This window comes from Mus musculus, chromosome 2 (assembly GCF_000001635.26).
Source record: "Mus musculus strain C57BL/6J chromosome 2, GRCm38.p6 C57BL/6J".
Lineage (NCBI taxonomy): Eukaryota > Metazoa > Chordata > Mammalia > Rodentia > Muridae > Mus > Mus musculus.
Window position 1 is genome coordinate 104,278,795 of NC_000068.7, and position 16,539 is coordinate 104,295,333.

At 44.2% G+C, this 16,539-nt stretch overlaps 1 protein-coding gene and 1 pseudogene across 8 annotated transcripts in view; one reads left to right on the forward strand and one right to left on the reverse strand.

Annotated features, from left to right (window-relative positions):
* The window catches only part of D430041D05Rik (RIKEN cDNA D430041D05 gene), a 268,798-nt gene that overhangs the window by 135,722 nt on the left and 116,537 nt on the right, over positions 1-16,539 (reverse strand). The gene's annotated exons all lie outside the window — the stretch shown is intronic.
* Gm13882 (predicted gene 13882) lies at positions 12,762-13,973 on the forward strand (annotated as a pseudogene).

Genomic DNA, 16,539 nt, shown 5'->3' on the forward strand with positions numbered 1-16,539 from the left:
TGTAGCCAAGGCTAGCTTTGAACTTTTGATCCTCCTAAGCGATTAGGCAATGCCTTTCTGAATGCCGAAATTGCTGGCCTACACCACCACACCCAGTAACTTCTACATTCATCAATGACTGACTAAGCATCCATTTTACTACAGAAATATAACTCTATTAAGATGCATAACAGTATTTAAAGATGTGTTATTTCAGATTCTCATAAAAAAAGAAATTACAGACGAGCTTTATTAGCACTGAGTCATGACTGAAGTGATTACCTCTAAGATTAAAATAAAAGGTAAAGAAGATGGTATTTTAGGTGAATACGGCCTTAAAGGTTTTCTCCCCCAACCCCCCCCCCCACCTTTTTGGGTTTTTCAAGATAGGATTTCTCTATGTAATCCCAGTCAGGCTCTGGAACTCACTGTGTAGATCAGGCTGGAACTCAGAGAGCCCCCTGCTTCTGCCTCCTGAGTGCTGGCATTAAAGGTGTGTGCCATCACCACCTCTGTGTATGACAGTTTTTGCTTCCCATCCCCATCTCCAGAACTGAACTCTACCACTGAACTAAATCCCTAACCCCTCCCCCAAGACCTTTAACAGTACCAAAACTCAAAATATAACCAAAGGCAAGAAGGGGCATAGATGGGACAGGATCAACCAAGACAAAGTACGTATGAAAGTGCTATAAGGAAACCTGTTAGCTGATAGGCTAATTTTAAAAATTAAAATTAAAAAAATCTAAACATCCCATTTATAGCTGATAATTTTCATTTATAGTTTATTTGCTTCAAAGGGTTATATATGTGGTTGTATCAATATAGTGTTTACTTTAAAATGTTGAAATTTGGGCATTTTAGTAGGGGGCTCCTTTGGTGTAAACTAGTAAGATCTACTTACATTAGATTTGCTCATTGATACTTCACCTCTGTCTCCTAGTGCTTTGACTTAATAAACAGAAATGAAAATTATCAGACCCATGAGGAGAGACTCATGGGTTTTCCTTTTGCTTCAGACTTTCAGACTAATCTGTGACTAGCAACTGAGTCTCAAGGTGTCTGGCTATAATGGGAGGGTGGGTTGGCCCCAGAGAAGAAACTGAGATCCCTTTTAGGACTCAGCTTAACCATCACAGACACCATTCTTCTGCAGTAAAGTCGAGCCCACCCTGTATACCATCTGGTAGGGTCTGGAGGAGGATGTCTGTCTAACCACCTTGTTCTCAAATGATGAGTCCACTGTCAGGGCATCCCCCTTGAATGTGAACTCCTCATCAAACCCACAGAGCATCTACCTCTTGGCAGATACTAGCACTTGCTATTTCCTGCAGCTCTGCATCTCTCTAAGGCTCACGGAGGTAAACACGTGAGACTTCCTAGCAATGTTATCAGGAAGATGCTAATTTTCATCTGCAGGTAGAGAAAAACTAAAAATCTAGGGGCTAGGGTGATGGCACACGGATAAAGTGCTTAGGATGTTCAGCACCCATGGGAGTGCAGGGGGCTCTGGTGGTGTAGTTGTAATCTTAGTGATCATGAGAAGAGATCGGAACCCCTAAAGCAAGCTGGCTAGCTCTACGTTCAAGGTAAACGCTCTGGCTCTGTTTCAATATATAAAGTGAAGAATGATCAAGGAAGAGACCAGTCACTAATCTATGACCTCATGCACACACACACATACACACATGAGAGAGTGAGAGAGAGAGAGAGAAACAATTTACACGAAGTCCATCAGTTTGCATGTGTCACAGCTAAGGCTTTAGCTGCAGCTGTCTGGTCCCTGAGTCCACATTCCTAACCTCAACCAGGTCCTGCCTCACTAGAGGTTACCTAAACCTGCGTCTCACCACAGTTAACATTCTTTTTTTTTTTTTTTGACAATTAATTAAAATTTTTTTTAAATTAGGTATTTTCCTCGTTTACATTTTCAATGCTATCCCAAAGGTCCCCCATACCCACCCCCCCAATCCCCTACCCACCCACTCCCCCTTTTTGGCTCTGGCGTTCCCCTGTACTGGGGCATATAAAGTTTGCAAGTCCAATGGGCCTCTCTTTGCAGTGATGGCCGACTAGGCCATCTTTTGATACATATGCAGCTAAAGACAAGAGCTCCCGGGTACTGGTTAGTTCATATTGTTGTTCCACCTATAGGGTTGCAGTTCCCTTTAGCTCCTTGGGTAATTTCTTTCTTTAAGGAATTTGAAAAGACCACACCTTTAAAATGTTGCTTATAAAAACCACATTGCTTAGCACAAGGTTTCTAACTGCTAGTCCAAACGCCAGTCCTTAAAGCCACACTTTCCTGCCACTAAGACAAACAAACCTATAATGTCGTGTGTGCATGTAAATACACACATCTGTTGTTATGTACGTATGCCCGTTGACACATTGCTTTCTAGGGAGGTTTACAAAGTTGGATCTTGCTGGAAGAAGCAGGCCTTGAGTGTTTGCGTCCTTAAGCCACTTCCAGCTTGTGCTCTCTGCTTCCTGCTGCAGTTCAGGATATGTACACTCGACATTCAGTTCTACTGACATGCCTGTGGCTTGCCGTCACCCTTGCCACCATGACAGACTCTTATGTATCTGGAACCATAAGTCAAATAACACCATCGCTCTATAAGTTGCTTGGTAATGGTCCATTATAATAGCAGCAGGAAGGTAACTAATACATTCTCTCACCATAAAAGGTATGAGAAAGAGAATGGGAAGGCATCTTTGGAGACAATGGGTACATTTAGGGCATTGAAACAAAGACTCTTTGGTGGTCCAGACTGTGTGCTTATTTCCAAATATATTCAGTTTATATAGGTTAAGTATCTTCAGTGTTTGTACATTGGTCTTATTGAATGAGCTCTAATTGACAAAGGAGTTTTTTTTAACAAGATGACTGTGCTGGCCAGGAGGAGGTGGCTCAGTGGGTAACACTTATCTTGCAAATGTGAGTTTTAATTCCAAGAAGCCACATAGAACAGGGTTGTGCTCATCTATAACCCCAGCACTCAAGAGCAAGATGGAGGCAGAGACAGAAGAATCCCCAGAAGCTCACAGGCCAGCCAGAAGAGACACCTTGTCTCAAACAACGTGAATGATGAGGACTGACACCCTGAGATTGTCCCCTAACCTATACATGTGCACCATAACATGCCTACATCCTTGCTCACACACATGTGCAAACATCACACACAAGGGGGTAGTAATTGTGACCTGACATTGGATGGGAAAGTACCATGGAGAAAGATAGTTCATACTTCTTATCACTAGAGTGGAGGATGTTAGGAGAGAAAGGAAGGAAGGCCTGGCCCCAGAAGAAGAACATCTACTGACCAAGGTCAAATACCACAAGTGAAAACCTTGTGAGGGCGATAACATTCTCCCCTCCTCTGTTAGCTTTCCCGAGGTCAGGGTTTTATACAGCTATTGGTTTTCCATTTCTTATGCCAGTAGCTTTATATATGCACAGCTTCTTCAAGTTAAAAACAAACTATTACCCTTGGGATAAATAACCTACAATTCTATCTTCTACCCTGAAGTAATTGTTAACTATTATTTTCACAGTAAATAAGGGTTAGAACCATTTACCGGTGAAATGGTAGCTAGCATGTTTTGTTGATTTCTTATAACTACCAGGAGAAATTGAATGCTTCTTGTGACACACTGGCTGGGTTTTTAACTGCATATAATTGAGCCTGAGATCCTAGCTCTTTCACACAAAATAAAATTAATTAGTGACAAACATATGTTGCTGAAATATAGAAAAATCAACACTTTTATCATGTTTTCTTTACAATAGACTTTTTCTCTTAAAAAACAATAAACAGACTGAAACTCTGACTTAATCCTGAATTCATTTCAATAAGATGAATCTATTGGCTACATTGTTCTCATGGTAGCGATGAATGTGTCTTTCTTTGGCAATCTGAGAGCTCACCTGGCTCGTTCTCACACAGACTTCTCTCATGGCTGTCATTGTTAAATCACACAGTCTGTTTAGGATTGGATTCCCCAAGAAAAAGTTCTACACTTGCAAAAAGAAGTAATTAAATTCCAAAAGAACTGTTGGGGGGAGTACTGAAATTTAATAATAATGGTAAAGATTATTTTATAACTTTAATTGAAACCCTAGAGCACTTTAATAATGTTCAGTGAACATTGAATCAAAGAAAGCTGAAAGCAACAGAGGGCTTTATCCCTTGAATCCAAAAGGCAGAGACTATCACAGATCTGGGCTTCCCGCCACAACACACAGGCAAAGACTCAGCCAAGCCTGCTTGAAAAGCTACTAACAGGACAGAGTAATACAAAGTGGTCTCCACTATGAAGTCATTTCTGCAGTGATTTTATCTACCTTAGTGAGCTCAAAGATAAGTTAACCTGAGAAAAATAGTGAGCATACATTACTCTGGGGCCAGAAGATCTGGGTTGTGCCCCTGGTCACACCTCGTCCCCTAAAGGATTTTGCCTCCCTGAGATTTTGGGTCCTTCCCTATACCATAAAAGAGGGAAATTGGGTGATCTACAAAAGGCTTCTAATTCTGTTGTGGCTGAAACCAAGAAATCTTTCTCTCCCCTGACACCCAGGATTAAACTCGCGCATGCACGCACAAGCACACACACACACACACACACACACACACACACATACACATGCACACGCACACTCACACACAGCAGAATCCACATCTAACAGGAAAGATGGCAAGGGAGAGTTACCCCCCAGCATTGTCATTAAGAAAAGAGCCCTGACACTAGCCATTACAGCCGCATCAGCTGCAACCACGAGTGCCATACAGGCTGAGCAGGTGTCTCAAAGCTGTGCCGTTGGCGAATCTAGAAGGGAAAATGTGAATTGAAGATACGACCTCTCTTGATATCATATTTGAGCGTAACAGCAATTAGGCACTTTGAATATAATTTGAGCTGAGCACTCAAGGCTCTTTCTCTAGTCTAAATATAGCTGCAGAAAACATATTTTCAAGGAATAAAATAACACCCTCTGCTTATGAGCACACAGTTGCAAAGTAAGCCTCTCTAGTTCTGGGGAACTCAAACAAGTATGGATGATTCCACACTGTGGGTTAAAGGATTCTTTATCTGCAGGAGAAAGAACAGGTTAGCTCAGATGGAGGTTAGGAAATAAATGATGCTTTACGTTTACACACACACACACACACACACATGTATAGAATATCATATATATGTGTGTGTATATAACATCATATATGTGTGACATATACACACACACACATATATATTTTTTAATGTGTATGGGTATTTTGCCTGTATGTGTGTATGTGTATATGTCCATGCATGCAGTGCCTTATAGGACCAGAAGAGGGCATAGATAAGGGAGTCACAGACAGTTGTAGGCACCATGTGGGTGCTGAGAATCAACCTGAGTCCACTAGATGGTCAGCCAGTGCTCTTAACTGCTAAGCCATCTCTCCAATTCCAAAAATGGGGTTTTAAAAAATAATTACTAATTTTAGAAAGATCTGTGAGTAGTCAGGAAGAGAAGGGCAGATAACATTTGTTTTCCTTCATTGTTTCAAATAATTCTGGGTAAAACGGCTTCACATATCCCACCCCTGTAAGGAAAGCACAAGAAAGAAATGTTACACACAGGAGCCTTCATCTCTTGCTCAGAGATCATATCTCAAAGGCTGCTTCCCAGTGATTGGTACTGGCTGCCTGAGCTGATATTAGGGATTCCAAATCTGCAGGGAAGAGTGCTGGCATTGATTAGCAATGTCTGCAAGGATAGGATAGGTGCAGAACAGCAGCAAGAATGTATAGATATCTGTCATTCCTATACAATGTGACCTCCAAGGTTTCTTCCAGCATTTACTATCTTCCATATTTGAAAGGTCTATCCATAGTTCACATCTTTTGAGATACTCTTCCTTCTGTGTTGTCCACAATATAAGTCATTGACGCTGACGAGGTGGCTTTAAGGTGTTTGCTATGCAAGCCTGGGAGTTTGACTCCCAGGACCCACATAAAGGCAGAAGGAGCAAGCCAACTCCAGATAGTTGTCTTCTGACCTCCACACATAAGTCAGGGCATGTATGTGTCCCCTGCCTCAATGTACACACACACACACACACACACACACACACACACACACACACACATACACACACACGATGAATGAATTTTTAAAAATAAAGAGTGAGAGAAAATGTATGTGTGTGTGCACACATGTGCACACCTTTATGTTTCAATAGTTTCACTTGGTTCTGTTCCTTGCAGTAAATAAGATCCTGCCTGAGTCAAGTGAACATGGTTGGTTTCCTCAGGGGATACTGCTAAGGGAGAGGTGAGAACCGGTGGCTCATTAGGGATTTAATGTTTCCAGAAAGTCTAAATATGCAAACCCTTTTCATGAAATAGTTCTTTCTGTGAATTATATAAACATTATGGAAATAAACCAAATAAAATAGGATTGGTTCCTTAAAACCTACCTTAATGATAGCTGCATAAACAAACAAGACAGCAGCCTGTATTACCACAATGCATCTCGTGCACAGCTACCCTGCTGCAAAATCCCCATAATGTAACTTCCATCTGAGTTTCACAAATCACTAAAAAGCTCAGATGGGAAAGCCTTTAAAATTGTCTGCAGGGATAAAACATACCAGTGTCTGTCTCCTGAGCATGACTCTAAGGCTGCAAAACTGTGTGGTTGGCATATGAAGAGTTCATAAAACCATGATTAAATGAAGACACCAGGAAGTGCTCGGGGGAAGCCCATTGAGACACTGCTCTGAGCCTCCTCGAAGGAAAGCAAAGGAATATGGAAGTCAAGAGAGATAATGCTTTGAAACGACAAAGGAATTTTATAGGGCTTGGATTTTCATTGAAGTCCTCTAAATCTGGCATGGAAAATGAGAACATTAGGGCTAAAGCAGGAGAATTGAATATTCAAGACCTGTCTGGGCTACAGGGTAACTCCAGGGCTGGCCTGGGCAACTTAAGTAGACTCCATCTTAAAACACGAAGTGTAAAAAGGGGTTGAAATTGCTAAGCAGGACTACACTTGCCTGGCCCTGGATTTAATCCCAGTACCACAAAAGAAAGAAGATAGGAAACAGGGAACATAGGGAAAGAGGTGGGAGCAACAAGATGCGCTGGCTCACAGTCTAATCTCAGTACTTGGGAGGCAAAAAGAATGCTGAGTTCAAAGCCAGCCAATGTATGTAGTAATTTCTAGACTAGCCTGCACTATGGAAAATTGTCTCAACAGAAACAGTGGGGTGGGGAATGCTAAGGAGAGACACTGTTGAGATACCCTTAAGCCCACTCAGTAGGAAGCAGTGTGGGCAGCTGTGGCTTGCAGGGGTCAGTGTCTGCAACTGGGGAGTAACTTGTCCTTCCTTTCATTGTCACAGGTTTTCCCAGTGGTTTCTGCACAAACCTTCCCTTTGCTTTTGTTTGTTCTTCCTCTAGTCTGCTCCAAGGCCATCTAATTCTTGCTCTCCAAAAAGACAGCCTGTGGGGATTTTCCGGGTTGTCAATTTTTAAGTAGTCCAGATGTCTCAAAAGAGACTGATGAGGCAGTTCCGAAGATCAAAGCATTTGCTACACAAGCCTGATGACTCAACCTGGAACCCACTTCAACCTGGGTGTGCTGGTGTGGATCTGTAACCCCAGCTCTTGTATGGCAACATAGGACGCAAAGACGAAAGCAAAAAAAAAAAAAAAAAAAAACCAAAAAACCAAAAAACCAAAAACAACAACAACAACAACAACAACAACAAAAAACAGAAGTGATAAGAGACACCCTGCCCTGAAACCTAGGTGGAAGGAGAAAACTTACTCCAAAAGTTGTCCTCTGATCTCTATTCTCCCCATGGCACATACATGCGCACATGCACACATGCACATATGCACTATATACCTCAGCCTTCCAGGAAAATCTCTCACAGAGCTAGCCTGACTGTTGCTAGCTACCAAAGACGCCTTCCAGAGAACACCATCCATTGGAAGCTGATACATTTGCAAGCCACACCTTCCATCCCTCCGCAGCAAGGCCTGTCTTCTCTACCACAGGATTGTCTATTCAATAGAAATTCATTTATTTTATTTTCATTTTCTCCTATGCTGTAGTGGACTTGTTCAGTAGACTCCCAAATAGTCCATAATATAAAAAAAAAAAAAACGATGTTTTCTCCTGGAAATGCTAAGTGTGGTTTATTTCAAGTGGACTGGCAGCCTTCAGCTGTTGCTTTTGACCACTGTGGAGCAGCAGCTGAGAGAGGGTGTCATCTGCCCTTTGTGCTTGTTCCTGAGGACAATGACACCACACAACCACAGAGCCCCAGAGGCAGAGGCCTGGAATGGATGTGACATTTATGAAAGTTCACAGGCTCAGATTTCTCTACTTTGTGCAATTTTCTTTGAGCTCGTTTCCCTCCTGACATCAGTGTTTATGAAGCTGAGCCGGGGAAACAGACAGAACATAGGTTTGAACCCCAGCTTTCTACATACTTAACATGTGATCTCAGGCAAGTCAGTTTACCTGTCTGTGCCTCATATACGTGCTTAGGTCAAAGAACAGTTTTCAAGAGTCAGTTCTCTCCTTCCACCATGTGGGTCTCAACAACCCAGCTCCAGTAAATGCCTCTATCCACTGAGCCATCTCTCCTGCCCCAGTCTTACTCTCAGGATCACCTGGAGAAATGGGAAAGTAGCTGTGAAATGGCCTAAGGCAAGTTACTCACACAAAACAAGTTTTAAATAAATGATTATCTTGGGCTAATATTAGCTTCATGATTTGGCAGGGTAGTCTGAGCCTTACAGATTTATAACTGCATTCAAACCTCACAGTGATACTATAAAGAAGGGACTCCTAATGTCCTATTTTAAGGCTGAAGCGATGGGTAGAGAAGTTAGCAGCCTAGGCTCAAGAGAGAAACTTTTGTGCCTGTTATAGTCAGATTGGAAAGCCAGGTATGAAATATTTGTCAACTATTAAAAAGCTTTCTACCCATGGACCCTAGAGCATCCCAAATGCCAGTTTGAGCACATGGACCCTAGAGCATCCCAAATGCCAGTGAACACATGGACCCTAGAGCATCCCAAATGCCAGTGTGAGCACAGGCTTTACCATCTTTCATTCTGAGTGTTGAAGTTTTGCATTTTTGTGGCATGCATGACAAGATAGCTTAGATTCATCAGGGCAACCATGGGTTTCCACTCTGGAGATCTATACACAAGCATTTGATATAGCACGGCATGGTCGATTCCCTGACTAACAGGGAATATTCCCATAGTCTTTCCTGGTGAACTCTAGTAGAAAAACTAGTTATGTTCTAAAAATAAATCAATGTTACAGAGTAGCAAGTGCTTACAGTTATTTGATATCTGTTATACATGTGGATATCAGTCAAGAGTTTCATTGCCGACAAGCCCGAGTAGGGACAACTGGGAAGGAGTTTACCTTGGGATAGCACCTGGCTTAAAGGCTTTGTTTGGAGGCTGAAAAAATGCTCTACCGAGACCAAGTTTTGGGAACACAGCTACCATCACACCAAAGGCAGCACAGCAAGCAGCCACACAGGAGCAGAGAGGTGGTGCAGTCGGCAACCCCAGCCCTTGAGAGGCTGAAGTAGGTTCAAGGCCAGTTTGGGGTACAGAGTGAGACTCTGCATTGAAAACAAATAGAGAAGGGGAGGAGGAGGAAAAGAAGAAGAGAAAGAGGGTGAGGAGAAGGAGAAGGCAGATGGAAAGGAGGAGCTGCCACACAGCCATGCCCATGGCTTGCTGGAGAGAGTAGAGATGCGGATGGCAGGCCTCTGTAGATGTCATGGAGATGCATCACACTGGCCCACCCTCACTCAAATCCTAAAACTTGTAATACCGAAGCCACATAAATAGACCTTTGGCATTCTAGCTTCAGAGGCCAAAGAAGACACCCTGAGTAAGTAGAAGAAGCAAAGCCTCCACTGGTGGTTTGCCTCGGTGGCTTGCCATCGACATGACTCCTCAGCCTGTGCCCTTTCCACAGCACCATGGTGTTCCCAGTTGCTTCCCTCCCTCCCTGTCTCTACACTCAGGATACTCTCCAAAGCGCCTCAGCCTGCCTCTTCTCTTGCCACACCCACTTTTGCCAGCATCTCTAAACTTTTGTCTTCAAGGACACCTCCATAACTCCAGGAGCCTTCAGCCTTCCGGTTCAGCATCCCAGAGCCCTGAGGTCTATCTCAGTGTCCCCCAAGACACACTGCATCAAAAGTAAAGTGTACTAGGAACCTAGAACTGAAAGCCTGCCCTGCTCTGCAGCCCCTGCCATTTCTCGTGGCATCTGTGCATCAGGCCCTGATGGTATTCTCTCAGCCTGCCGTGATCACACTGTGTTACTTTACTGTAAGCAGTCACTCACTCTCTCCAATCATCCTCCTCTGATGCTGATGTAGAAACCTCCCCAGTGTAAACATGGCATCATCAGGGCAATTGCTGAAGCAGGGAAATGAGTCTCCAAAGGTGCATACACAAAAGCCTACTGGGGATTCAGTTCTACCGGATCCCAGTTTCCAAGGTCAATGGAGAGGCATTATTGAGGGTAGCCCAGGATCACAGGGGTGGCCACAGTCATACCAAACACAAATCATACCGTGTCCTGGATATAAATTCTTCCAACAGCAGGTGTGTGCTTCAGAGGAATGGTTTCTGCAATTAAAAAACTGACATTTTAATGGATTATGCAGATCAGCTAAGGTTCTAAATCATAAACATCCTGCCTCAGAGGGAATAGAGAAAGCAGGCCAAGCAAGGAGAGACAGCATAAATACCATGAGCCGTTTACTGCTCCTTCCGACCTTTTTATACCCCTCTGTGAAACTGAACATTGACCTTTATATCCACAATGGCTCCTCTCCACTGCCTAACAAAGGCAATAGTTCACCTTTGTAATAACATGTGAGCTAGATGGACTTTGCACTTCTTCAGCATCTCCAGTGGTCCCTAATATGGTCCCATTAGCCCTGGAAATAAAACAGACTGTCTTTTTTTAGTAACAGATTAAGAAATGAGAAGATAGAGGAGTTCCCTGGATGTCAAATGCATGTATAGAAACCACAGTGGGGTCTATACCATAGCATTCTAAATAAGCATGACCTGCCTGATCTCAGAAGCTAAGCAGGGTTGGGTCTAGTTAGTCCTTGGATGGGAGAAACTGAAGCTGGGCAGCGATGGGCTTAGGATTTTTCTACTTGCAAATCATAGACAAGAAGTTTGTCTTTCTTGCAAAAACCAAAATGGTAAGACAAAAGATCTGTCTTTAAAGACATTGAGGAAGACAGAATTGCCAACAGCTCTTACGAATATAATGCAGTGGGGTGCAGAAAGTTCCAGAAGATTGTAGAAACCAAATAGGTAGAAACTATCATGGGGTGGTAAGGTGACAGAGCAAGGAACCTAGCCCATTGGTCTCACTTCAAAACACAAGTTGTCCTCTTTTAGGCGACATTTTGGACTGGTCCCTCGCCACCAAAACCAAAGAACTGGAAGGAAGACTTAGGGACCATATGTCCCCGACCTCCCATTCTATACAGAAATAAGTTGAAGTCACAGTTAAATGACTTGCCCAAGATCACAGAGCAAGAAAACAGACTAGCCTAAGAGAGGATCCCAGGCCTCCACCACCATGCTTTCTCTTTTCATTTAGACAGCAAGAAGTTCCCAGAGACGTTCAAGGAAGTTGTAAGGGATGTCGTGGTCTTCTACAGATATATCTGATTTTTCTGTGGCTATGAGGCACGACATGGTCGACGGGCAATGAAGAGCAGGCTGAATGTAGGTGTGGGAGGTGCAAAGGCAGGGGTGTCAGCTATATCTGGGCTGCAAGGGAAGGCATTTCCCACGAAGCCTGGGATAGGTGGACAGGATGACCCGAGTAGATTCAAGTGTAATTCAAGTGTAATTTCTCAAGCCTGAAGCTTAGTATGTCATAACAGCAGCCATTAATGCTCACCTCTCCTCTCTGATCTATAAAGAGCAAAGTATAGCAATTTATTTCTGCTCCTCTTCCTGCCTCTGCTCCCTCTGAGGTTAGGAGTCTAACGGGCACTTAAACGATAAGGGGAAAGTGCAGCAGCCAGCCCTGGTGGCTCTCCACCCACACAGCCGCTGTGCCTGATGGGAAAGTTTTGGTAGTATCTTGTACTGAGTAATGGGAATGGGCTTCCCTACTACCCAGTGTGGTTCCCCTCCAGCATGCAGAAACCGGAAAACCAAACAAGAGTGGCCCAGTGCTGCTAAGAAGCCCAGAAGCTGAGCTTCTGTGTACAAACTGCATTCTATCAATAGATATATGGTCAAGATCTTGTTTTGGTGCTAATGGAGTGTAGAGATGTAGGACTCAATGTATTCCCCTTACTCCTGTGGGTTACGGCTGCACCAGCACATCCTGGCAGCCCCTGCTACGGGAGCAGCTTCACGCCCATACAGACATAGCTGCACCTCTGGTAACACCGCTTTTCGCAAGACGGCTTTGAAAGTTATTCCAGCTTCGAATCTGCTCTTCAGTTCTCACCAGTTTAGTGACCGTCTTCAGTCTTAGCATTTATAACACCTCCCATTTCTGCACAAACTCCCTGCAGCCTGCAGCCTGCAGCCTGCAGCCAAAGCCTAACAGAGCCTGTGACAATGCAAAACGACTTCATTTGTAACAAACTTTAGCTTGTGAGGGAGGAAATGTGAAGAAAAGGAACTAAGAGTTCTGAATTCGTCTCTGCTCCTCCCTGTTCCAGAGACAGCCGAATCTTCTTGTGCAGTGCCAGCCTCGTCCCATAGACAAAATGGTGAAGGTTGGTGTGAACGGATTTGGCCGTATTGGGCGCCTGGTCACCAGGGCTGCCATCTGCAGTGGCAAAGTGGAGATTGTTGCCATCAACGACCCCTTCATTGACCTCAACTACATGGTCTACATGTTCCAGTATGACTCCACCCACGGCAAGTTCAACAGCACAGTCAAGGCCGAGAATGGGAAGCTTGTCATCAACGGGAAGCCCATCACCATCTTCCAGGAGCGAGACCCCGCTAACATCAAATGGGGTGAGGCCAGTGCTGAGTATGTCGTGGAGTCTACTGGTGTCTTCACCACCATGGAGAAGGCCAGGGCCCACTTGAAGGGTGGAGCCAAAAGGGTCATCATCTCTGCCCCTTCTGCTGATGCCCCCATGTTTGTGATGGGTGTGAACCACGAGAAATATGACAACTCACTCAAGATTTTCAGCAATGCATCCTGCACCACCAACTGCTTAGCCCCCGTGGCCAAGGTCATCCATGACAACTTTGGCATTGTGGAAGGGCTCATGACCACAGTCCATGCCATCACTGCCACCCAGAAGACTGTGGATGGCCCCTCTGGAAAGCTGTGGCGTGATGGTCGTGGGGCTGCCCAGAACATCATCCCTGCATCCACTGGTGCTGCCAAGGCTGTGGGCAAGGTCATCCCAGAGCTGAACTGGAAGCTCACTGGCATGGCCTTCCGTGTTCCTACCCCCAATGTGTTCGTCCTGGATCTGACGTGCCGCCTGGAGAAACCTGCCAAGTATGATGACATCAAGAAGGTGGTGAAGCAGGCATCTGAGGGCCCACTGAAGGGCATCTTGGGCTACACTGAGGACCAGGTTGTCTCCTGCTACTTCAACAGCAACTCCCACTCGTCCACCTTCGATGCCAGGGCTGGCATTGCTCTCAATGACAACTTTGTCAAGCTCATTTCCTGGTATGACAATGAATACGGCTACAGCAACAGGGTGGTGGACCTCATGGCCTACATGGCCTCCAAGGAGTAAGAAACCCTGGACCACCCACCCCAGCAAGGACACTGAGCAAGAGAGAGGCCCTATCCCAACTCGGCCCCCAACACTGAGCATCTCCCTCACAATTTCCATCCCAGACCCCCATAATAACAGGAGGGGCCTAGGGAGCCCTCCCTACTCTCTTGAATACCATCAATAAAGTTTGCTGCACCCACAAAAAAAAAAGAGTTCTGAATTCTCACTCTGATCAAAGTATCACATGACTAAAGGCTGAAAAATACCGGGGAAGACAGACCTGAGTATTGTCTAGTTCACAGATAAATACTTGTGTTACTCAGATGGCAAGCTACTGTCAAGGTACCCTAGAAACTGTGCATGCACACACACACACACACACACACACACACACACACACACACACACCTTCAACAACATAATCACTGAGCTGACTTTAAGGACAGTACTTTTCTACTCCCAGACAATCACCAGCTAAGAGAAGAAAAGTTTCAGTTACACTCATGTGCTGCACAATAATGTTTTGGCCCATAATAGACTGTCTATGACAGTGGTCAGAGGATCACCCTGCCTGGTGCTTCTGTAGCCATCTTAGTTTAAGTTAGTGATGTTCACACTGTAGTAACCTTTCTCTTCTCAGACAACATCCCTCTCTTAAAGGGCCATGTAATTGTAACCTCATTATTCATTTCAAGAATGTCTCAACATCCTATTTTATTTTTTTTCTTCCAGCCATTTTCTCTATACTTGACCTGCCTCCTATTTCACCCCAACACCCCTTTCCCACCATGTCCTCTCCCTGCCTCCACCCCGGAATGACCTTTTCTATTTCTATCCATTGGCCTGCAAATTTCATGATGACATTGTTTTTAATAGCTGAGTAATATTCCATTGTGTAAATGCACCTTATTTTTTTAATCCATTCTTCATCTGAGGGACATCTAGGTTGTTTCCAGTATCTGGTATTACAAATAAAAAGCTGCTATGAATGGAGTTGAGCAAGTGTCCTTATGGTATGGTGGAGCATCTTTTGAGTATATGCCCAGGAGTGGTATAGCTGGGTCTTGAGGTAGAACTAGTCCCAATTTTCTGAGAAACTGCCAGATTGATATCCAGAGTGGTTGTACCAGTTTGCACTCCCACCAGCAATGGAGGCATGATCCCCTTGCTCCACATCCTTGCCAGCATCTGCTATCACTTGAGTTTTTGATCTTCGACACTCTGATTGGTATAAGATGGCATCTCGGAGTAGTTTTGATTTGCATTTCCCTGATGATTAAGAATGTTGAACACTTCTGTAAGTGCTTCTCAGCCATTAAAGATACCTCTGTTGAGAATTCTCCCTTTAGTACTATACCCCATTTTTAAATTGAGTTCTTTGCCTTGTTGGTATCTAATTTTTTATGTATTTTAGATATCAACCCTCTGTTGGATATAAGGTTGGTGAAGATATTTTCCCATTCTCTAGGCTGCCATTTTGTCCTTTTGATGGTGTCCTTTGCCTTACAGAAGCTTTTCGGTTTCATGAGGTCCCATTTATGAATTGTTGATCTTAGTGCCTGGGATGTTGGTGATCAGGAAGTTGCCTCTGTGGCAATGCGTTCAAAGCTATTCCCCACTTTTTCTTCTATCAGACTTAGTGTATATCATTCTATGTTGATATCTTTGATCTACTTGGATTTGAGTTTTGTGCAGGGTGATAGATATGGATCTATTTGTATTCTTCTATATGCAGATATCCAGCTAGACCAGCACCATTTGTTGAAGATGCTTTCTTCCAATTGTTCAATTTTTCAACATAAAGTACCAAACCAAGGCCTTGTATCTCAATTCTCATCTTGTATCAATTCGCCTTAAATATTATATCATACTCCTCACCCAACCCTAATTAAGACCCTTCAAACTCTCCTAAGCAGCTGGACGTCATTCTCCACTCTTGGATATGCTCAGGTTCCGTCACAGTAGTGCTCCCCATGAGTGCTCCATACATGAGGCCCTGCCTTGTTCCAGCAGTTGGTGACCTGCTGCTATCTGACTCCAGTGTTCTTCCCCCTACCTTGTTATTTTACACTCAGACTACCAACAATTTGATACAGTCCTGGAGTGAACAGCTTAGGAGTTGATAGAGAAAACTAAGCAGGATTGGCCCCCATTCTCTTCAAGGGCCTCCCAACTCTTGGGAGATCCCCAGGTACCATGGCCTACATATATTCACCTGCACCATTGATAGGCCCTGGTTCAAGGGGTGGGAACTCCTCAGACAAAGTAAACTCTGACCTTTGTTGGCTAAGAACAGATTTATGGGATGGGGGGAGCTCCTATCTCAATCGGAGCCTACTTCCTGAGACCCTGCATATATTTTATGTCAATTTCCATGGGCATTAATCTGAATGACTCTAGAGTCTAGAAGTAGCATAAATGGCAGCAAAAATCCATGTATTGTTCAGAATGCCACACCTTCCTAACTATAGGCCCTTGCAGCCCTTCATCCATCAAGTCAGATCTACACTGAGCCTGCCTCAAGGCGAATCATGCAAGTGACAGCACCCATAACATTAGCCACAGCTATCTTCACAGCCCACAAAGCATTCAACACTCTCCACTCTCCTTCAACATCACAGACACTCAGCTTGCCCCCATTTTGCAGTGAAACAAGAACTGCTTGCTATTACATGACTGACTGATGAAGAGGAAGGCAGGGTCCATCCAAACTCCCCTAACTGGAGCTACAGAGCTCTTTCTGGAGCCATCTGCAGCCACTGCACCTACTGCGGGG